Source organism: Brienomyrus brachyistius, chromosome 9, assembly GCF_023856365.1.
Source record: "Brienomyrus brachyistius isolate T26 chromosome 9, BBRACH_0.4, whole genome shotgun sequence".
Lineage (NCBI taxonomy): Eukaryota > Metazoa > Chordata > Actinopteri > Osteoglossiformes > Mormyridae > Brienomyrus > Brienomyrus brachyistius.
Window position 1 is genome coordinate 26,273,584 of NC_064541.1, and position 25,026 is coordinate 26,298,609.

General features: G+C 45.8%; 1 long non-coding RNA gene across 1 annotated transcript; it reads right to left on the bottom strand.

The window, feature by feature from the left end:
• Nucleotides 1-22,599: 22,599 nt before the first annotated feature.
• Nucleotides 22,600-24,735, bottom strand: LOC125748606 (uncharacterized). Its single transcript, XR_007399629.1, has 3 exons — nt 24,374-24,735; nt 23,536-23,616; nt 22,600-23,403 (listed from the first exon to the last, which is right to left on the bottom strand). It is a non-coding gene; the product is annotated as an uncharacterized LOC125748606 (long non-coding RNA).
• Nucleotides 24,736-25,026: the final 291 nt, after the last annotated feature.

A 25,026-nucleotide genomic window follows, 5' to 3' on the forward strand; every position in this document is an offset into this window, starting at 1 on the left:
TCGTAAGACCACTGTCCATTATTATTCTCTGAAATCCGTGGTGAGCTGGGCATTTCTATTATTAATGCCACCGTTGCCAATTTCAATGACTCGTTGGCAGCCCAATTTTACCCTAAACAAGGCAGGTTGGAGCCGCATCCTAGAGGGGTTCATCTCTGGGTGAGCGCTCCTGGGTAGGGCTTTAGGGGGCAGTGTTAGACCGTCAGAGAGTTCGGAAATTCCGGAGCCCCCCGCGTACGTAGGTCATACAGATCTGTGGAGATTTATAACGTAAATGAGCAGATGAGAAAGCTACCCGACCGTCTCTCGTACCTATACATCACCCCATTGACAGGCTAAGTAATGCACAAGACAGGTTAGAACCCAGGGTCGTGTAGATAATTAGATAATACAGCCTGTTGGTTTTCCAACACGAAAAAGGGCCACGTGAAAACGCTCCCTGAACGTTGGAGCTGGGAGAACGAACCTGGTGCAGGTGGCACAGAGTCTTTTAGGAGTAACAACCCTTGATGCGGTTCAGTCAGGAAGACTAATATTCTGGAATGTATGGGGGAGGGCAGGAGGGTGGGGTTCTGTCGAAATTCCCTTTGTGTCCACAGCAATCAGGGGCAGCAACACATTTTGGGGGTTCAAAGCCATAATTTTATTACATGGCTACATGAATAGTGAGAAGCAAACAAATTTGGGGTGGGGGGTGGGAGTTAAAACCGATAATTTTACTGCGTGGCTCCATGCCTGCTCTGTGTTTGTGTGTGTGTGTGTGGGGGGGGGGGGGCATGACCTTTGTCTTTGGAGTGGAACATTGAAGACAGACTTGCCTTCCCTAGCTATGAAGTAGACTGAGGGCACAGCGCCCCCCCCACCCCCCCCCCCCCCCCACCCCGACTGGCACAGGTATCTGTCTATTCTGTGCTGCGCCAGGTGAACAAAAAACTCGACAAGAATGGACTTCAAGGGTGTCCAGAACTGCTCAAGGTCAGTTTCAGGGGAGTCACTCAGATCAATTCACCCGGAGTTCACAGTGCAAATGACCCGGCTCTGCAAGTGTCTCACAAATTCGGAACACGATTCCTGTTGTCTCCCGCCTCCCACGCTTTTCTGGGGAGTTCGGGTTTCTGGGGCTAACAGGCTTAAAGCAGAGAGACTGCGACTAAACCGGACGAGTTTATTTCAGAAGCTGCCATGGAAAAGCTGCAGAAACAAGAAATCCGGAAGCTTCTTCACCCGTTCTCATGAAAGCAAGCGAGGACGTCGAAATACGGATTTGGATGGACATGTCCATGGTGAGGCGACTGTGTTGTGGTTATCGGGCAAACGAAACAGAAATAGCAAAAGAATATCGTGACTAATAATGCAGTTTCTATTTTACTTTAGATCCTTTGCCTGTTATTGGCTCTCTGAGCAGGATGGCAAAAGAGCTATTGGGGGTGGGACGGGTTTTAAAGAAGGATGGAACGGACCGAAAACAAAAAGCCGCCATCTTGGTGATCGAATCCTGGGAAGGTGAGTGCAGGTAAATGGTATCAGCGTCTGGGCACGTCCACTCGGGTCAACACAGAACCAGAAGATGTGATCCATGATAACGTGCAAGTGAAGCGAATAGATCTGCCCGTCACCTGACTTTACTCCTTGCTGGGGAAGTCCAAGCCCCATCCAGGGGAGTCACATGGGGCTCCTTGCGGAGCATGTCCGACTCCGTGCGCAGCCATGCGGACTGAGCTGCAGCCTCTTCAGCGAAGTAAGAGAGCGGGGGAGATGGAGAAAGAGAAGAAACATCATTCCATAGGAATGCGACCTTGAGGCGACCTTGGCGTCAGTTGCATTACAATACAAGGTCCTTCCCTCCCAGCACAGGCCCCACATTCTACGTTTCTTCTGCCCCAGGTTCTGGGTGTGGGTTCCACGTTCCATCCCTGCTGATCTTCTTTTCTTGGATCATCATGCCCCACTGTCCATCTCGGTGAGCCCTCTTGACTCCGTATAGTGCGACCAATTCCAATTAAAGGATAACATCCCCCCACCCAAATCCTGACACTAGGTCATGGTGCTGTTATTAATTCAGGATATGACTACTACGACCTGCAAGATGTAATATTCTCATCTTCGTTTTGGGAAAGAATGTCCGTAGACCCCTACGATGGGCTGGCCCCCCACCCTGGGTTGTTCCCTGCCTCGTGCCTGTTGCTTCCGGGATAGGCTCCGGACCCCCCGCGACCCAGTAGGATAAGCGGTTTGGAAAATGGATGGATGGATGGATGCCTGTAGACCTCCTCAGTGATTCTAACTTACAGGTCTTACAAAGCAGCAGACCACCGCATCTCCACCTCTCCAGTCTTTTTGCCCCTCCTCGCCCACCCGGCCCCCAGTGGTCGGCTAAGGCTCCCTCCAGCATGTACAGGTCACGTGTTTGGACAGCTTCTGGCTCGCAGACTACCAAGTACGCACACTAAGCTCCACCTGTCAGGATACGAGCGGCGCCACCGCCAGCCGCGGCGGCGTCGGACTCCGCTGTCGCTCCTCGCATTGCTATTTTACGGAGTCCTACGAGAACACGGTCCATCTAAGTTCTACAGAAGCTCCAAACTGCTATAAATATACAGACAGCAGCTATATGAGTCACATTGTAACAAGAGCTTCCTCATATTCTGAATTTCTCACCCCCCCAAAATGGATGTGGGGTCTTATTACCGAATTAGTCCCCCCCTCAAACCTAAAAGCCGAGGTTTTCCCTCGAGCTTTGTAGGAATTACAGCCACTATTGTTTCTCAGTAATTGTGCATTACGGTGCAACTTGGAATCATTGCATATGACCATTTGAACCTATTGGGCTGCGCACGGGGTTCGAACCTGACTCCGCCCTTTTATATCCCTTCAGATGCCAGGGAGACAAGTTTTAAACAAATAAAAAATAATAAAGAAATTCTATAACTTCCCTTTACAGAGATACTGTTGTGAATCAGACACAAAAATTTACAGCGTATTCAGCCGATTTACCCATATAATGAAAAGAAGCAGGACAGTAGTTGCTTTCAATTATTTTGTGGCTGAACTGTCCTGGGTTATGTAAAAGTGCTCTGATCCTTTCAGACAGCAATTTGTGTGTTTTTGTGTCGATTGCAACTTCTACACAGATAAACAGCTTAATATCGAAAACACTCTTACTTCCAAAAGGAGCATCATAACCTATAAAAGAGCTTCTCGTTTTATGCTTAATGCAAAACTTTTTTCCAGTAAACTTTCAGCACAAATTAAATTCTTGATACACCTTTGAAACAGTATTAGTCTAACCAAAGAAAATTATTAAAAATCTACTCTTCCGTTCAGGTACGGTGATGATCAAGTTCAGAAAGATCCAGAAATGTCTGCTGTGCGCAGTGCAAGGCTGGGAACTCTGCCAAACACAGAAAATTAGTTTAACAAATGAAGGAAGGGTGGGAAAAGGCTGAACTTGTCAACCACAAGTTAGGTGGTTCTCTAGAGGCCAGAGGACTCAAGGTGCTTTGGTACTTTGATATGCAGAATTCCTGTGTCCATTTATTTCCAGTGTACTGCTAAGCAGGACACAGGAGAGCTGTAAAAGATACATTAATTTAAACATTATTAATTATATAGTTACACCATAAAATATTTAAATATCTTTTCGGAAAGTGCAGCATCATGCTTAGAGATTGTTGTTCATTAATCTAATCCCATGCAGATAAACCCACGTTCTGCGGCTCCTTCTCAATATTTAAACACTGCGGGACCAGTAAATATTCATGTTGCGCTTGGTTCCTAGGCTGCAAATAAAGACAGAGCCTCTGTTTATTTACTGCAGCGCCGATCCGGCGTGGTCGTGCCGGTAACACGCATCCCTCGCGGAGACTAATTAGCAGCGTCCACAAAGCAACAACTTACACAAGTAAATTATTGAGAGAGGCGTTTAAATATGGAGTAGGACTATTACTGTCCAGATTCTGTGTCTGGACTCTAAGTGCCGTGTTTATCTGATCCAATTTCCATCCAGCTAAAGGAATTTCCTTCTATGGGCTCTTGTGGACTCGCCCTGTCAGCTGTTGCTGATGAACCGTGCAGATCTATGTTATTTTACCGCGATTCTACTTCCTTTTCCCTCGTTCTCTAGTATTTTCTTCATGTTGCTCCTTTTTTTCCTGGTGAAAGGCAGAGTTCTGAAATGACTGGATATTATTACCCTGAGCGTGCTGTTAGCGGGCAGAGCAGCGCGTGAGTGGTGTGCAAAATAGAAGGGCAGCGATGGCGCATGCGGCGAGCATCTCTGTATGGTACCACACTGCACCGACCTCAGGCGGCAAAACCAGGCTGCGCTGAATGTCCTTGAGATAACGATGATTTCTCCTGGCAGTCAAAGTCATGCAGCCTGCAAATCATTTGTGATTTTTAATAGTTGATTTGGAGATTTAGGAAGGAACATTGTGTGTTATACTACTTTACAAGTGTTTAAGGTTATTGCTAAGCCCTCTCAAGTTAATTGTCACTGCCATGGAAAGACACAGTACTCATGGTGCTGAAACATTCACTGAATCTGCCAACTGCCCGATCCTGATGGGATCTGGATGATTCCCGTCCTGTTATGGGCTCGTTCCATGCTGCGATTGTCCCATATTTCATGATTTAACACCCCCCCTCCCCCTCAACACTACCTCGGACGACAAATTTTAGTGTAGGGGTTACAACCTTATTTCTGCCTTAAAGCCTCTTAAAGTGTAGGAATCCCATAAGGATGTGCAGTCGGCCCGTATTTCTCATATAACTGGCGCCCCATTAAAAAACAGAAAAAAAACTGCTCTCACTCATTTCAGTGTCCATGGAAAAATACCGTGAGCACAATTTCTGAAATCGCAGTGACAGAAAAAAGCATCTTGGACTCACTGCAGAAATGGATGACCACAGTTGTCTATCACGCCCAGAATGCTCCTAAATACAGAGGGACAACGCTCAAATTAATTAGAACACTTATTTTAAGTAAATTAGAGAGAAGAGCTTGGTCGATGCTGGCATAATTAAAACATTCCAATGTTCCATATTGCAATAGTCCATCTCACTTGTGGGCCGACAGCTGCCTTCTCTGGAAGAGATTTGCTTAAGCACAAGGGCATGGCCACCCTGCACTGGATGGTCCTGTTGTTTGTTAGGGCACGGCCATGCCCATCACATTCTGGGAAATTCTAGAAACCTCCAAACATCACTTACAAAGGTTCCCACCCCCTAACCCACAACTGTAAACAGCTGAAATCTATGTTTAATTCCCTAAAATATGTTAACAAAAGTAGGCCAGTCGCCTTAAGACTGGGAATTTCGGTTGACTTTGAGGAGGTATTACTGTAATCCCCGAACCTTCCGTGAACCCGATTGTGAGGATTTGGGTAACTGCGTGTCTGGGAATCTGTTTGCTATGACGTGAGATATCGGGCCTCTCCATGTGATCTGCCTCACCACAATCTGCTTGACTTTTTAAAGTTTTGACTTTCTTTGTGCTCCCCCCTCACCCGCCCCCCTCACCCCCAGCTTCCTCTCGTTAGCCACTACTTTCCTCCATGTGGCTGTAGAACCTCGCGGAGTATAGTGGGGTCTCGGTACGGGCCGCCTTCCGCTCCCGAGCTAATTTGTCGCTCGGCAGCACCCCCGGTGGACATGGGGTGGTGAGGCGGCTCCAGCTGGCTCTCATTTCCTGACCATGCGGTGCTAGGGCCCGCAATGTCGCTCCCTATTTACCTCAAGCTGGGACGGGGCAGGCTGCGCTCGCTGCTGTTCTTGGGTATCGGTCGGCCCTTTTCTGTCATCATTTACTGTTGTTGCCACTCTGTGAGGAGGCTGAGAAGCTTTCGATACAGCTGAGTGTCCCCCCCCCCTCCCCCACCAATTTTTATTTTTTTTCTTATCTTTCTCAGTGTTCCAATCAGAAAATTAGGTGGTTACTGTCATTAGGGTAAGGGGCAGCATCATTGAGTCTTGGGTTGTTTTGTGATTTTTGTTGACCATGTCAAAGTCATGCGTTGGTCTTGGTGACAAGTCAGAGATCATTTCCACGTTGCTCTGGAGTCCCATGGGATCACGGGCTGAAGGGACTTCGCCCCCCACACGGGACCATGATGCAGGCCTTTGTGCTTTTGCCCACCTTCAAGTGGCCAAAATGGAGGAATGCTCAAGCACACGGACCATTAGGGCTCTCTGCCTGAAGGACCGGGTTCTGTTAGCCCAGAAGCACTGGCAGGCCCTGCCCTCCAGCCCCAGCCCCTTACCAATCCCTCCTCCTCAGCCATTCTCTAGTCACATCAGTTGAAGTCTGCAGGAATATTTTGACATCAAACTTCAAGATTAACCATCTACACACCTCCACAGGATTAGATCCAGGTAGGACGCATCACACACGTGTCCCCCCCCTCGGCCCCGTTCCTCCTCTATCAGCCTCCCACGGTGCCTTCTGATAATCTGCCCACAGCAATTGATCCCTGTGCTGGAGAAGTTTAAGTAATTAGTCAGCTACTGCACAGAGAAAGAGCAAACCAGGCATAAGGCCGTGGGTCTTCCTGTTAGCCGGCCCTCGATGCGATCACACTCAGCTCACCGCTCAGCTAATGTGGGCTGATGTTCCCCTGCCATTGCCAGCAACGAGGAAGAAATTGGAAAAACGAGAAGTAGAACAAGCCGGACAACTTAATGTCTTCTGGGACAGACGTTCTCATCCTGGAGGCGTCATGTAACTGTTACAGCCACACTTCCAAAAACACTGGATTCACTTTGCCATATTCAGACCGGTGCTGAATCCAGCCCGTAATAGACACACTGGTTCTGAAACCACCAACACCATTGCCAGAAGATGCAGCAAGCCAACGCCCTGGACCAGTAGCTCACGGGCATAGAGAGAGAGCAGTGAACCTGGTCATCATCCTCGGATAGTGGCTAGTGTTAGCAACAAGCATCACCCTCTATCTCCAGGCTGACATTAGGCCACGTTTATATATATATATATATATATATATATATATATATATATATATATATATATATTATGTGTTTATGAATGATGTGTAAATGAATGCAGTCACTTCCCTCCTGACAAAGTGCGGTGTTTGGAATGGACCTTTTAAAATCACAGATCAAGCATTCCACATCGCATTTTTACCTGCGTGCTGGGTGGCTGCAAGGGCGCTGGAATACATGTCACAAATGTGAGAGCCATTTTCCAGAACAATTTACTGAAAAGTGCACAATTTTCAGAAATACATTCTCGCATCTTCTGACTTTTATTTTTCTTTATTGTTTTTGTGACTTTGATATTGCAGATTTTGTGGATTGACAAGCACAGGGTGTGTGTGACATACAGTAACACAAGGAATTGTTCAAATACTGACACTCCATCCATCCACGTTTCAGTGCAGGGTCACAATGTGTAAATTAATGATAGTGATTCCTTTTTTCAAGCCATTTTATGTGTATCTTAAGCGGATATGACCCAGAGTTATTCTCCTCACTAAAAAGGTCTGACCTCACCCTGTACTCGCTGGCATTCAGCAGGCACTGACAGAGTCTGTTTGTTCGCATGCTAGACGCAAACAAATGGCAGGTCGCGTGTGAACACACACAGAGGTTTGTAATTATATCTTTGTGAGGAATCTCCATTCATTTCTATGGGGAAAACTCTAATCCCAACATAACTACCTTTACCCCGATCCAGCCCCAACCTTAACCACAAGTAACCAAACAAAATACAAAATACATTCTTAGCTTTTTGATTGACTTCACGGATTATTGTGGGGACCAGAAAAAAGGTCCCCACAATGTCAAAATTTGAGATTTTTTATCACATTGTAGGAGATATTTGGTTCCCAAAATGTAATATAAAGTTAATCCACAGACACAAACACACAGAAAGGTGGAGCTGATGGGTGGATGTCTGCGTCTGTTCTGCTAACACCATACATCATGTTGTGATGGCGGATACACCAGAAAATACACCCCCACAAACTCCCTAATCCCTGGGAATTATGGGACTTGGTTCAAATTGACTGCACATTCGATCTATTTCTTGAAGCTGCCCTTTAACCCATCCCCACTGCTGTCCACAGATATACAACGCAGGATTTGAAGTCTCATAAAGAGGTAAAAAACTATGGCCTTAAAATGCTTGTTCAGTCATGTCCAGCGTTGACTAATGAATGACATGGATGAGAAGCTGTTGTCTCTACTGTAATAAACTGATGAGGATGACAGATTCAAGGGCACTTAACCTTAGTCCCAGTCAACCGCCCCCCTCCCCCAAGAAACATCAATGATTGAACATGACTAACATTTTTTTTGCCATGAATACTTTCTGCTGGCTGCATGAACCCATTTTAATTAAGATTCTCAAAAGTTACATCTCTCCGGAACAAGCTGCGCTAAAGAAACGCACTCCTGACTGACTGGACATCCACTCACGCGGCTGGTTAGTCGCTGAGCCCCCACTTTCAGCTTGGGGCTGCTCCGACACGCCTGGGATATCTCTACCCTGTACAGTCGACACTCTGCTCCTTCATTAATCCTGATCAAGCTCATGCTCCTGTTTTAGGTGTAAAATTAAAACGAGATTAACACCCACCTGCCCTTGAGGAAAACAAAAGATTTATTTAAACGTTTACCCCCCTATGCTGCTGTTATCACCCTATTTATTTCAGGGCGACCGATTAAACCCACCGTCTGCTTAATCATTGCAACAGCCAGTTTATATGGGACATGCGGTGGATGTAAAAACAAATCAGTCATTTTGCAAAAGAAAATAAAACATTTTAGCAGGTTCAGATTTATGAAGTGGTCCCACTATGTGTCTTACGCTGGGATGCTACCTTTGAGCTCCCAGCAAAGCTGAAGGAGACACGCTGGGGACAGAGACTGTAATCCTCATGCGCGGGGGGGGGGGGGGGATTCTACGTCCCCAGCCGCTTCTCAGCATTTCAGTTGGACATTCAGTCCAGTAATTCGACACAAATCTGAACAAACCAAGTATTGTGCTTTTCAAAAGAAAAATTTTTTTTTTTCAAGTTTCATCTACAAAGCAAATATGTGAATGGTGGAAATTAGGTGATGAGCCCCCCCACCCATTCTGTTAAATAATATTTAGTTCTCGTACCCTATCAATCCCCACTGTAACCGGGCTTCTCTTTGGGTGTCTGTGTCAAATACACAAAGTATGGGAAAGTCCCATCGGGGCCAGTGTGCTTCTCATGGGACCTTGTGGCCTGGGGGGGGGGGGGGGGGGTGAGGCTCTTCCGGTGGTAAGTTGACCTTTTCCTCGGGCTCTTACTTACTGTATAGCGTTTCCTGGGAATTGTGATGCTGGAAGAGGGAATGACCTGCAGAACAAAATGTAATGACTGACAACACGATTAAATACTTACCTACAAGTGTGTGAGCATTACAGTATTTATTGCTGTACCTAATATGCAGCAAACTTTACTGCTTGCAAGGGAAACAGATCAGCAGTTCTTTTAATTCAGAACCAATTTCATATTACAGGTTACATTTCCAGTTAGAGACGCGAGGTTTAGACTTGACTGACAGCAATGCATGCTGGGATCTGAGCGATAACAGGGAGTGAGTGGGCCTTCGTGTTTGCACAAGAATAATGGGCTGTTTTTCATTCGCGAGGCTGAGCCGTTAATTTTCCACGCAGCTGTCGCTAATAATTAATGGTAACCACCCCCCCGTCACTTCAGCGCGGCTGGAAAAATGAGTCTGGATTGCAGAGGATGCCGAAATCCCCACATAACAAGTGACACCCGCCAGGTGTGAGCAGGGTGAGAGCAGCTGTCCCGCTACAGCCAGAGCCATTTGCTTCAGATAATCACTGGACTAGCGTCCAGGGTTACGCGCTCGTCTGGGACCAGTTGTGTGTCTGGAATGTACATAGCTGCTGTATTTAATTAACATTAAATTAATGTTTATCTTAGTTTCACTTACAAAACAGCATGTAGACAGTCCGGAATGAAAAAATATACTTCAAGTTTTGGTTTATGACCATCTTGGTGGTGCTGATTAAAAACATTTAAAGACATAAATAATGGACTTGGAGCGGTCTTCTTTGAACTAGGAATTCACATTTTTACTTTTCCACATAGTTTTCAGGATACCGGTTCCATCGTCAAGTGTTTATTAGCTGAGTGAGGCTGGGCCGTTCATTCGGCACCGTGTTTCGGGACACATGTAAATACAAATATCAGCAGTCATATTTTCAAAGAGGGCGATGTCACTCCTCGGCCGAAGTATGGCCACAACTTTCACAGCATTCTTTCAAAAACACAGCAAAACAATACAGATTAATGGAATTCCTGTGTGTGTCCATTCCAGGTGCTCCAGCAAGCTCATTTCGGTTCTTGACGTGACGTGGAGAGGAGTTTGAACCATAATCAGGTCGGATAACGTAACCAAAGCCAGCTTCTCATTGTCGAGCAAATCTACACAGCCTGACAAATTACCTGCAGTTCTTTAATGACGAGGGATTCCTTATCAGGCTTGGAGCTTGACACTAACTGCTTAACGTTGTTTAGAAAATCGTTTAGTATCAAGTAATTACATCGGGCTTAAATAAGTCTACAGCCACCGTTTACAATCATTCCTGTTTATGTACCACCAAGTCTCCAGCTTAAACTGTGTTACACTCATTTATTCTTTTTCCCCCTACTTTGATCTTGATTGAATAATGAACAATTTCCTGGCCAATTGATTTCGGATAACGACTCGAACGGGTAAATTAAAAGGCCTGAATTCGGCAATGGGAAAAAATCCATGGAGTTCCCACCTTTGGAGCACCATGTGTGTAAAAGGAATGAGGATTAATGGCTGGGCCTAAACCTGTCCTGGGCCCTCTCAGCCTGTCCTGGCCTGTCCTGCGTGCTCACATGGCCTCTCCCTTACTGCCCGGGCCTCTCCATTCCTACCCCACTCTCTGCCTTACTGCCCCAGCCTCTCCATTCCTACCCCACTCTCCCCCTTCCGGTCCTGACCTCTCCCTTCCTGTCTTGGTCTCTTCCTCTGTGTCCCGGCTTCTCCATTCCTACCCTGACCTCTCCCTTCCTGTCTTGGTCTCTCCCTTCTTGTCCTGACCTCTCCCTTTCTGTCCAGGGCTGTCATAGCTTGTCATGGGCATTTCAGTTCTGAGCCAAGCTCTCCTGACCTTCCAGAGATTTTGTGGCCTGGGACAGAAGCTGCTGGCATTTATTCTCTAGGGGGACATGCTGAGGTGAAAACAGAAGTAAGTTATGGGACAAATGTATGTGAGACATAGCAACAGTCATGACCAATTGCCTTTTTACAGAGGAAGGAACTGACAGTGTGGGTTTGTAAAGTATGCCACGTGAGGATCCATTGTTTATTTATAACATAACAGCTGCTTCACTTTACGATCTGGTGATCACGTGCATACCGGTCTAAATGTAGAGTCTGTCTGTCCATCTGGTTTCCACACTGAATAACTGTTTCTGTCTGAACGTTCGGAGTTCATGGGGGCCTCTCCCCCACCCATGCTGTGTTCAAAAGGACCATATGCCTGGGTATCACCGGTGATTTTGGGATAACATTGCCTCAGGTTAAACCTTCTGACAGGATACCTCACTTTCTCCACACCTCTCCTTTCAAGGGAAGGGAAGCACTTTGAAACCCCCATTGCCTGGTTCTCCTTTAGGGTCAAATCACTGTGAACTGATCATTAGCCATACCCAGACAGAGCCAAGCACTTTTCAAACGTAGCCGCATCTTTCAGTTGAATGACTGCAGACGTCCTGGCTACCCTTCCTGTACCTGCTCACTCAGCTCTAATCCTAACTGACATGGCATAATCCCGACCCAGTAAACGGCTCGCGTTGCCGCACCTGAAGAACAACATCTCGCCTGCTGACCCAATTGTCTCTCCTCAATGTGCAGGGCCAAGATAAGTGATTGGAGGCTGCATGGAGAAATCCACTGTGATACAGACATTCTCTGTGCAGATTTGCAGCTCAAACAGAGTCACACATAAATGTTTCCGTTTTTAATTAAGCATGCAGTGGGATTTCTTGTTTACTGACAATGGTGACCGCTGCTCTCTGCCAAAAAAGTAATGTTCTCTCACTTCCACCATCTTATGAAGTTAGTCTGTCTAATTGTACTTCAATACCAAACAGGTGAAATGTCCCCACACTGCCTAGATTTCTGGTACTTTTCAAATTCTCTTCCACGCCTTGGTAATAGATGCCATACTGAAATAATTCACGTGTTTAACAGCAGCACCACCCAAGAACTCGAACCAACAACGGTCACAGTTAAAATCCATATTCACTGGGATACTCTGATCACAAGCATATATTTTTTTTTTTTTTACAAAATAGGTGGAGTACGTAAAAATGTAGGACACATAAACACAATACCTAAAAATTAAAATATTTTATGAGAATAAAATTATACATTTTTAATATTTATGAGAATAGGTCAACTGATTAAGGCCCTGGGACAAGTTCCATCAGAAGCATTATCATCAACCTCATCATCTGTAGTTCCACATATGAGCTTCAATACATTACCATGGTTACTTTCAAGGATGAGGTACAGAGTCAAGGAGGAATCCAGCCCAACGAACACACAGCTAATTCACTCTGTTCCACACAAAGGTGCCTCCTCATATTATTGGCCCAACTACTTATTTTCACGCCATGATCTGGCCAGCAGCACTTGTTCCAGTTTGCACACTTCATCACTGCTGCCATTTTGGCATCATGGCATGCTAGGGAAATGGTTTTGGGAAATTTTTGCAAGCGTGTCTGACTGGCGATTATGCCACCCGAACTATCAGAGAGTCTTCGCTCTCAGGTGTGGGCTGTAACCACCCCCAAGACCTGGGATAAAATTTAACAACCAACCCAATGTGGAGATGGAGCAGAGGACAACTTTGGCACAATGTGGGCTGGGGCTTGCCGGTTATGGGATTACACCGAGAACAGGTCTGATATCGCAGCAGAGGTCGTCAGCATACTGCTTGTCTAAATCGGACTTTAATGAAATGGGGATTTAGCAGAGACTTTGCAAAGGATTAAAGGGCTTCTTAACAGGACCTTATGACAGATATCGGTGTCATGCCTGTTCTGCCTAATTACTAATAAGAAATACCATCATTTATAAAGAGCAAGTCAAATTTGACTTGGATGTTTTGTTTGAGGCTTTCTAACTAAACCAAACAAGAACACATCAATACTGATTTATCAATATGTTCCAAACTGTAATTTTCCTGTATCTGCACTATTTACTTTAATAACAGGTATATGGATTTTACCTTATTTTTACACATGGGCCATAAATAATTTAAATGAACAATTAACACAGAACTATGGGGCGGCATGGTGGTACCTCTGGGACCCAGGTTCGAGTCTCCGCCTAGATCACATGTGTGTGGAGTTTGCATGTTCTCCCCATGTCGTCGTGGGGTTTCCTCCGGGTACTCCGGTTTCCCCCCCACAGTCCAAAAACATGCTGAGGCTAATTGGACTTGCTAAATTGCCCGTAGGTGTGCATGTGTGAGTGAATGGTGTGTGAGTGTGCCCTGCGATGGGCTGGCCCCCCATCCTGGGTTGTTCCCCGCCTCGTCCCCATTGCTTCCGGGATAGGCTCCGGACCCCCCCCCCCAACCCAGTAGGATAAGCGGTTTAGAAAATGGATGGATGGATGGATTAACATAGAATACTAATGATTGCCAAAAACAGTATTTCGGTACCATCTTTTCTTGGGGTGTGGTTTGGGTTTAACAGAGGGGCTGTGAACTAACTAATGGTAAAAAGATTTTTCTTCAATTTCAGTCCATCACATAAAAAAAATTCTCAGAACAGCTGCAATTCATCGGAGGTCATTATTCCTGTGTAATAACATTAATGGGATGCAAAATTTCACACTCATTTCATATACATTTTTCAAGGGGGGGGGGGAGGTCATCCCTTTCATCTGGGGTCTGTGAGGCCAAGATAGATGGAAAAGTGCTACCCTGCAAATTACCGCAGTCTCTTTATGGGTTGGATATTAGATAATATCAATAACATCCAATCAACATAATTAATTACATCAATATACTATCTGCAGGTGTTTCAGCAACAAACCCAGAGGACTGTGTGCTGTATGCACCGACAGAAGTGACTAAAATTAATGACCACTAACGTGAATAATTCCCCATCTGTCTCCCCGCTCTTTGGTCGATGGTCACACTCATCAGAACACTTTAAAACTCGAGAGACATAATTAGAATCCATGGTGAGGCTTGGTGTACAACTCCGGCTGACGAAAGCACACACGCATGACCTGGAGCTGCACTGCTGGCAGGGGACAAAAACGAACCTTTAAAAAAATAAAAATGTCTTAACATCACACATCACACGTTCTGTAGCCCGCGGCATGGAGGCGTATCGGACCTGTAAAACGTGTTGATTTTGCACCTTCATTGCCTAGTTGACCTCCCTGAGAGACATGCTGCCCTGTAATGTGTGACTACGAGAGCCGTGTGCCGTGATTCCCCGGCAGTGGAAACATCTAAGCCGTGTTGCTGCCAACGCAGCACTGATACGCTCAATTTACAACGTGACGAGGCCGTTTACTGTCTCCGATGCATCCGCGAGGAAAACCAAGGTGATGAACGTGCGTGCAAACGATTAACACTCATTTGGTGACAGCACCTTGATTGCGACTAAAGATGCGAGCACAAGCGGCTAGACGCTAATTAAAGGCCGCGTTTAACTCTGATTGAAAGGACGCGATGTTCAATGACTGAACACTGCCATTACTCACACTTTTCTAACTTAATTGGACATTAATTTTTATGGCAGGCTCTGGCAGTGTGGGCGCAGTGATGTCGGTCAACCATGTTTACCACGATGTCTGCATAATAGCTCAAACAATAACAAATTTTCATCACCATAGCTACACTTTGAACTTGATTATATTCTTATCGAGTTCTTTTGTCTTATCTGTAGGTGATAGTACTGTAAAAGGTCAGATCTACCACCTCTTTGGCGAGCAAAGGGAAGGTGTTGTGTATATTTCAATTTTCTGAGGCTTTTACTGTGGGACCAGTGTTGCTGCATCCTTTGCTTTAACTTGCATGGCAACAGCTAGCTCTGTAGAAACATCTACATACAACATGATAGCCCATTTGACAGACTTAAGGTCAGTTACTTGTTCAGCCCAAATTTAGGTAGCAAAACTGTTACTTACTAACACACCCATATAAGCAGAACTGCTATTTAACCTTACTGACCAATCGCTAAGCCATCTAAAGTAGGAGCCACATATGGTCCATACCTCAAATGGTCAGAACATCGGTAGGGGTCTCCTTCTGACTGCCTTGGGGTAGCTGCCTATACATTTGGAAGTTGAGGGGGGGCTAATTAGCTGTCCCTTCTGTCTGGTTTATGTATGGAGTACAAAGATTTTGTGCACAAGGGCACAATTAACTGGAGTAATAAAGCTTATTATGGAGATTAAGAGAGAGTAGTAAGAATTTTATTGATCTTTGGACAACATTTAAGTCCTTGTGTGCCCTTGCATGCATATGTGTGCACTGATTGGAGAATGAGGGGAAGACTGAACCCATAAAAAGGCCTGGAAATGCTCAGTTCTCCTTAAATGATTTCTGTAAGAATCCCTCTAAGGTTTACCGTAGTAATGGCCAGAGAGCCGCGTGATAGACCACCCTCTGACACTCTCTGGCCATCAGCAAAGCGTCCGCTCTTCAAGATCAACAACAGCTAGAAAAAGGGCGATATGATGATGATCGGTTACACTGTGATTCAAAGTGTAATACCTCGTCCGGCAGACAGTGTGATTCGGCTGCGAGGATTCAGGGAAGCCTGTTATTCTCTATGTTGTATCCATAATCTGCTGAAATTGATCTCATCATCCGCGTTGCCAACGAGACGTTAGTTTGCATTAACAGCTTAAAATGTCGCTTTCTTGCTGGAGGACTATGTAACTCACACTGTCAGTAGCGGTAGAAGTTGTGTCCAGATGTTGAGACAAGAACTATAATTAATCTTATATAAAAGGCGTAACACTATATACATAGATTTTTGTAAGATTAATTGTGTTTGACTTTAGCTGAGTGCTTTTGATTTAATACTGCCCTGTGGACGTGTTGCAAAAAAGATTAAAGAGTGTGGTAAATAATTAATGAAGACAACGAGATCTTCACAATGGAAATCACGTGTGGCAACCGACCAGTTAGTGATGAATTTGTCCAAGCGTGCAGGTTGGCGACAAACCAAAAGACAAAACCATTTTTCTTACATGTGTAACATTTAACTCCAAAGAGCTCAATTTTTCCCACAATCCTTTGGGATGTTTTAGCTGAAATGTCACAGGCTGGGGGTGAGATAAATGCAGTCGTGAGCAGTGAATATTTTACTTCACGTAGCTAATACACTGAGTTTGCCCTCAAAAGAGTTTCTGCCTGACTCCAGGTCATTAAAACCATCCATCTCTCCACCCATCCATCTTCCATAACTGCTTATAAAGTGCAGGATTGCCGAGGACTTGGAGCTATTCCAGAGATCACAGGGCACTCCGGGTGGGACGTTAATCCAATACAGGGCACGCATTTTCACAGCTTCCTTTCAGTTTAGCTTTGGGCTACTTTGATTGCAAGCCCCACCTCAAAGTCACAATTTAACAAGGGTTCTGTGAGTTAGCCACCATCAAATGTTCTGGTCATTTGCTTTAGCTCATCAGTACTAAAAACAAAATTCACTCATTACCCGCAAACATGCTTTTAATGACTATAATTCTGGAGAAGGGAAAGAACAAAATTCGAATTGCAGACCTGTATCACTCATTAAATACCTAAAGATAATTTTCCCTCGAAATGTCACATCAAACTGAGTCTACTCGAAATGGCCAAACCTCAAGGAAAATCGCTGATACACAAGGACATCAGAATCCTGTTTACTAATCATTCATCTCGAGAAGTGCTGCGCAAAACCCTTGGGTTATACTGTCTAGAGAAGCAGTTTTTCATAAATACATGAACGCAATGTTTTTTTTTTCGTGGATAATTTTATCGTGCGTATTAACACACTATCCTCCTCTCCCGCTGCTTCTCTAATTTCCAGCGGTGTGATTTCCAGGCCGTTTAAGGCGCCGACTGCTAGCGAAGGGGACAAGGTTGAGTTCCCTCCCTTCATTTGCTGCATTCTCAGAACCGCTCGCCTGCGCCATCTGTTAAAATTACCCCGTTAAGAGCATCCATTGTGACGCAGCCTTAAAGCCGCTCCCATGATTAGTCTGAATGCTCTCTGACCCTCACTGTCGCTAAGAAGGTTTGACTAAACTGTGAGCTTATCACAAAATGAAATATATTCATTAAGTACCACTGAGAGGTGGGGTGGGGGGGGGGGGGTCCACTGGCTCTCTTAGGTGTCTGGAGATCACAAATATCCGTTAATTTATATCATGTGTCCTCTGCTTATATTTCTTGGTGTGATTTATTTCTCTTTGACCTCTGTATCCTGGATCTGGACTCAATCCTATGAGGAGAAAACCACAGTGAGCCTCACTCTTACTGTCACCACCAGCTAATTCTAACCATCTAATTCTAACCAAAAGCATAATCTGCAATAAAACTGCAGCCACTCTTAAGAATCTCTGCTTTGTGTGACTTCCTCCACCAAGTTGCCTAGGATCTTGCCTTTAGATGATCCTCTGCTCCTCTCCATGACGTCTTTAAAGCCATGAGGTGAAGTGCATCTTTAGAGCAACAAGTCTGGGAGGTGGGGGGGGGGGGGAATTTGACGACCAGTAGACTGGGAACACTGGGCTGGCAGCTTTCAGAGCCGAGGCATCTTGGCGCACAAAAATATCTCAGAAATGCAGGTGCAGTGCATCTATTTCATGACAGTGCCCCTGCCCCACCTGCATATCCTCGCTCTCCAGTCCAGAGAGACACCCCACGCTGTGCTGATGGCCGTCGGGAGGTTTATCAGCTAAAAAGGCACAGACCCACGGCAGGTATAACAGCGGCACAGGCTCAGACCCATGGCAGGTATAGCAGCGACACAGGCTCAGACACACAGCAGATTTATCAGTGACACAGGCTCGAACCCATGGCAGGTATAACAGCGACACAGGCTCAGACCCACGGCAGGTATAGCAGCGACACAGGCTCAGACACACGGCAGATTTATCAGTGACACAGGCTCGAACCCACGGCAGGTATAACAGCGACACAGGCTCAGACCCACGGCAGGTATAGCAGCGGCACAGGCTCGGACCCACGGCAGGTTTATCAGCGACACAGGCTCGGACCCATGACAGGTTTATCAGCGACACAGGCGCTACTCGCTTTCAAAGCATCCAGCACCTCTTGCCTAATTTCGCTCCAACATGCTGATGACATCACTTCCCTCCATCTGATCTCTGTCAAGAAAAACAGAAAGATCCCATCTGGCGTTCCCGTCCACAAATATGGTGTCAGTCCGACCTGTGACAGTGTACAAGCCCGCATTAGCTCGTTATCCAAAAAGACATGGAAAAATGAATAGCAGGACAGTTTACTGAATTTCACGAGTTTATTTCTTTCAGTAAAGAGTGGGATTTTAACACGTTCCTCCATTCTAGTTATAATCCCTTTCAAAAGTAAGATAAATTCCTTCCCAACCCTCTTCAGGCTGAAAACCATCAGCACTCCCAGTTTTCCAGCCTCCATCGTGACCTCGTTCACCCCCCTTTCAAGCCGACCAATCACGGGTGTATGCTAACTCCCCGCGTTACAGTCCGAGGTGTGACAAGCATCACCCTGCTTGTTACAGTATCGGCATTTGGCAGACGAGCGTGTGGTTTTAATTAGCGTGATTAGCGCGTCTGTAACCTGTCACCAGCTACTGCCTCCCTACCCTCCCCCAGTGACAGACTTGCGAAGCCCCCCCACCCAGAACATGCAGCACTGCATGCCACATGGGATAGTGATCTCCAGGGATGTAATTAGCACCTCTGTCTTCCTCACTCTCATTTGGATGGGGTCACATGTTCAAGCGAAGTGAAGATGATGAGGACAGAACTATATAAGGGGCCAGTCTCCCCTCCCTATACACAGGGGTGATTTTAGGATTTTTTTAAGGACGGTAGCATTAGAAAGGCCATAATTCACACACAGGGGCTATCATTATCATTATCCAATAATATGCTTTGAATCAGTGAGTGACAGGGGATGAGACACTCCGGGGGCCAATGAGCTTTCAGCTGTGGTACATGTACATGCCCCTACATACATATCCTGAAACATTTTTCTGGGGGGCCTGGATGTCTGCGCAGGAGCAGTCATCCATGTCAGGCCTCTGATTTTTTTCCATTGCGTTAAACGGGGGTTAAAGCTCACTGAGATCGGGAGGGGCTCACCGGGGGTCTATCATAGAGCCCAGCGATGAAGCCGATTTCATGCCCCCGGGAGCCAGCTAAGCCCCCCATCACAATTTAGCAGAGTCCTCTGCAAACCTGAGGCAGGTGCAGCCAAAAACAAACTCAAAGAAACGAAGGTGCTGCTAGCCCTGTTTAGCGGGCCTGCTAAATCGCTAAGGAAATCAGAAGCCCTGCGGTGACCCTCAAGCCTGTGAGCGCCGGCACATGGGGCATCATTACACCCCCTGCTGATTTCCAGGGAAACCCCAAATTAGGATCCATGCTGCCTACGTGTCGCTCCGTGTCGTGGTGAATGAACATTGAAAGATTCGGTTATCGGGGTGCAGGTGGAGATCCAGATTGGGGTCATGTGACAAGCACATTCATTTCACTTGGGCCTTATTACCAGTCCCAACCCAGTGCAGGACCCTTACTGAGCCCCCAGGTCCATTTTCTCTTTGTGTGTCTTCCTGGGCTGATTCTGAATAGCCTGACTTCTTCTCCAGCCTCCTGCCTCCACATCTCCACTACCGTCTGCATTCCTTCGTCTCATCCCTTCATCACGTGATTCTGCTCATTACCCCACCCACAGCGAGGCTTACAATCCTACTCTACCATTCATCCATCCACAAATAAACAGACAAATAAATAATCAGTCAATCGATGAATCATTGGAGGGCTCATTAAAATGGGTGAAGCTGCAGCATCATGAAGTTCAAGGCTCTTCATATGAGGCCTGTGGGGCTAAAACACTAACATCCACTCATAAAGACAAGGCTGGCCACTGGGCCTATCCTGCCCTATAACACAGTGTTTATCAATCCGGTCCTTGGGGAACCACAGACAGTCCACGTTTTTGCCTCCTCCCAGCTCCTGAGTGGGAACAGTTGAACCTTTAGCTTTAAACGTGCTGGTGCGATAACAGAATAAAACAAGAGAAGCTCTATGCTACAAGACCTACAAGGCACAGCAAAGTCAGGTGGTAAACCTTGTTCCCCATGTCAGCTTTTACTCTCTGCCCTTGCTCAGTCCCGAGATCTGACATCACCTGTGATCCCTCGAACCCAACCACCATCCTGTCACATTTGTCACTGTCCGTTCCGTCCCTGTCTCTTACACCAGTGACACCCCCGTCAACATCCACGTCACGTGAAACCTGCTGTCGCACTATTTTAAAACGCTGTAATATATCTTCTGCTCTTTTTCTGCCACAGCTCTTGCATTTCAGATTCTGTAACCTGTCTGAACGTAAGTAGGTTTGGGTCTGGCCAGTACTTGGATGGGAGACCAGCTAAGAAAGCTGAGTTGCCGGCAGAAGACGTGTTGCGTAGCTGTCCAGTTAGCCCATCCTGTGGTCTGTGTCGATCCCAATGCCCCAGTACAGTATCGGAGATACTGTCCTGTAAAAACCGAGGTCCTGACTTCCAGGTGTCATGAATGATCCCTGGGCATCTTTTGAGATGGCAGGGCTGGTACCCCGATGTCCTGTGGTCCATTCAAAGCTGCCTTCCTAACCCAGGGCTGCCAATGCTTTCAGACTCACGCAAGCAATCTAACGCCAAATTTATATTACTCCATTATAAACCTAAAATTAGCTACATCAAAAGTGTTGGGCTTCACTCTGCAGATGGTGGGCAATCTTATCCAGTATGGGTGGCTGTGTGTGCGAGTTTTCACTGAAAATCCTTAGTTATATTAGACTAGATTAGATTAGATTATTGTTTGTACAGCAGACTTAAAGGTTATCCAAAAAAAAGACTATTTACAAGTTACTGACCAAAGTTGGCAACCCTGCTGACCAAATCCCCTTTATCTAACTGGTAAATTCTCTCCAGTCCCTCCACCAGCTTAGTTACTTTGTGCTGAACGTGCCAGTGCAGAATGGTGGCAGAATTTCCTATCGTGTTACTATTAGTATGTGTGATGCTTGTGCTAGGCAAACCTAGTACCTTACTTCATTGTACATGTGCACTACGATAATAAAGTTGACTTTGATTTGTTCTCCATCCCTAAAAACTGTACAGTATCATCTTTTCCCTGGTAAAGACAGAGGCCGTATTTAATCCCTCCTCGCACAGATGCATGCGCCCCCCAGTCACTCGCCATCTCAGTGAAGCGTGGCAGTAGGCCATTCTGGGCTATGTTAGGGCCCTTATCAAGGGTGAACCAGGGGGTGTCCCTCAGCTTCTGGCAGCCGCAAATCAGAACAGGAGGATGTACGCAATCTGATTGGCCTGTTTATATAACTGCTGATCAGCTGATCCTGCACTCGGACACCGAGCTTCTCTCTTACTTGCGTGTGTATGTCTCAACAAAGAGAGCATGCAGGGATATGTATGAAAAGAAGCATTCGAATGTCCCTGTGCTCATTCCTGTGAAAAATGAAAAACAAAGCATCAGTTTATTATTCCTTTTTCATTTCATAAAATGTTGCTCTCTTTTTGGCCTTCAGAGTCGCCTGTGTGTCTTTTTGCTGCCTGTTGCTCTACATGCAGATGAGTTGTGCTTTTCATTATGTCTGTAGAAGGAGGCAGAGATGAGGAGGCACTATTACCCACTGTGCTCCCAGGACTGAAGCATCAGTCTAGGCCGGGATTCACTAATCATTACAGAAAAGAGTTTGTAGCAAAGGTGGAGAGTTCAGGTCGAAAAGTAAAAACCCCAGCCAAGGTTTTATTTCAACTAATCAGTGAAGTATAAAGAGTCACAATCACAGAGACGTCAGCTGGCTGGTTGAAACAAAACCTTGGTCTGAATTTTTACTTTCTGGACCTGAACTTTCCACCTTTGTTACATTCAAATCCCACCGGCGCTACAACATTAATTTATGTATAAAACGAAACATTAACTAAAGATATACAATGATTTCAGGTAGAAAAGTAGATTTCAAAATATGCAAATGACTAGTTAACCGGGATGCATTTCAAAGCCAGATGGGAAGTCTGAAGCGGTTTTTCCTCAATGCGATGCAGCCAATTATTTAGCCATGCAGTTAACAAAAAGAATTTTTAAATAGATATTTCCCCAAAACATCTCACTTAATATATAATATTTAGAAAAACTAAGAGAATATTTCAAGTATTTCTCAGTATTTGTCGTCTCTGGAGTAAGGGAAAAAAATATTGATGACAAACCCCAAGTTCAGTTCTGTTTAGTATGTTTATTCAAAGGACTCTGCCAGGAGTACAGAGCTTACAGTACACTGGGCCACTCTGACACACCGGAGAATCGCTCACCTCAAGGGTACATTAGCGGTTCCCTTCCTGGAAACATGCTGTTAAACATTTACTTCTATTTTTTTGGTGGACACATTTTGATATACAAGTGGGGCAGATAATACATCATAAGCGTACAGGTGTCAAAGAGCCACACAGGTTCCGGACCTCTACAACTGACTCTCTCACTGAGGCTGCTCTCTCTCCAGCTTGTAAAAAGGTGTCTAAATGTGCCTATAACACAATAAGGAAATAACTACAATACAATGTGCACATAATATACACCGAGAACATGTCCATAATGCACAAAGAACACATCTGGAACATACATAGAATATGACACCAACACACCGAGAACATACTCATGTTACATCCAGAACATGCCCATAATACACCCAGAACACACCTAGAACATGACAGCAGACCCAGAAAATGCCCAAAAAGCACTCAGAACATGCCCATAATGCACCTAGAACATACCCATAACACACCCAGAGTATACCTAGAACATGACAACACTCCCAGAACATGCCCATTACGCACCTTGAAAATGCCAGAACACACTCAGAACATGCCCGTGACACACCTAGAACATGCTTATAACACATGTGGAACAAAGGTATCTTGCTCCTATAATGCGAACGAGAGGAGCTGGATAGGGCTTCAGAGGTCGTGGGCTGGCGTGAGATAGGAACAGGGCCCTTTACATGATTAATGGACTGGCAGATGGTCGCCTGGGCCCTCTGATTCAGCCTTGGGGACATCCCTGCAACATGAGAGAGAGGGGGAGCGGGTTCTGGGTGGGAGGGGGGCAAGACAAAACATCAGGAAGCAGAAAATTAATGTACTGTCCCATTATATCCCAGCAGGAGAGGCTTTCCAGGTCAGAGACTGGCATGCCGTTAAGTCTCATACATCAGTTACTTACTTATACAGCCGGTATTCTCCTCGCTGGCACTTACGAGCCGGAGTCTCGCCTGCCGACGCGACACACTCATGCTTAAAATATCTGCAAATTATCAAAGCGTAGGATGGATGTACAAACCTTTTTATTGATGGCTTATTTTGTTTAAACGGAGCTAGTTTTAAAGATGCATCACCAATGAGAGATCTAAAAGTCGGCATCTCGACGCGTCCCTTCCGCGGAAACATGAATCCATCACATTCTCATCCATGTAAAAATGATTAAAGCCGAAGCGAGCGCAGACCTCATCCATTTTGTATCAAACTTCACATCCCTCCTGCTCATCCCCCTTGGATACTTGTTTCCTTCTTTCCGAATTACTGCTTAATTCTCCTTGATCTCGCTTGAAGTTAATCTGGACCGTTTTTTTTTTTTCTTTTCCATCGCGCCTAATGTGACTAACATAAATCGCCCATTGGCGAGAATTTATCAGCTGCCGTTGATGGCGAGCTGCGCCTCTCGCCCGCTTTTTAATTAGAACCGCCGGTGACAGCCCATTCCCCTCCACAGCTGATTCAAACGCAAAGACAGATAAGAAAATATATTTCGGCTTTATCGACCTCATCTGTTTCTTGCTGGCTAATTCTCTCTTTTTTTGGGACGGGGATTAAAAAAAAACACTGGGATTTCTGTGCTTTGTTTTTTTTTCTTGCCTCTTTGAGATTTAGCGGAATTTAAAACCTGGTGATTCAACACAGGGTTAACATGCGAAAGAGGGGTCAGTTTAAAGGTTCATTATTTTCTGGGAAACTTAAGTCTGCTTCATTACAGCGAGGTTTGAGGTTTAAATGGACGACTGTACCTGCGGATCAGTCCTGACGCTGAGTTTCCTGCTCTCGACAGGGGCGACGTACTTGGTCACCTGGCCTTGTCTCTGCCAGAGCTGTTGGAAATCCCATTAACTGACTGGCCAGAATTGGCTGTGATCAGCCTGCGAAGGAGCAACCCAAACCAAGAAGTGACTTCCAGCGCGCGTCAATGAACGCGCGGTCCGATACATCGGTTCCTGGATCAGACTGTGCGGAAAACTGTGTGATCTGAGAAGGATTTTCCTCTGACAGTTTATTTTCCGGGGCTGCATTATCTGCACCTTCCTTCTGCTTGACATAAAGCCCTCTGACGGAGTTTCGCAGACGCTCAGACGTGCTGGCGGACCCCTCCCTGCGCTCAGCTTCCAATTTGACTTTTCAAAACGTAGTGCTGTTTATATAAGAACAAGGAAAGGACACTCGTGATAAAACACCAGCGGGTGGCGCCATGCTGAAGGAAAGCGTCTGTCCATCTGGTAACAGGGCCACGTGGCTGATGGAGGGGGCTGAGCCAGAGTGCCGTCGCGTCCCTCCAGACGGCTGGAAAGGGTGGTAGGTGGGTCTGGGACATTCCATGGACATTTCTTGGACATAGCAAGGACAGGTTTCAAACCTACGCTCTCCAAAAAGCTGCACAAAGCTCTTT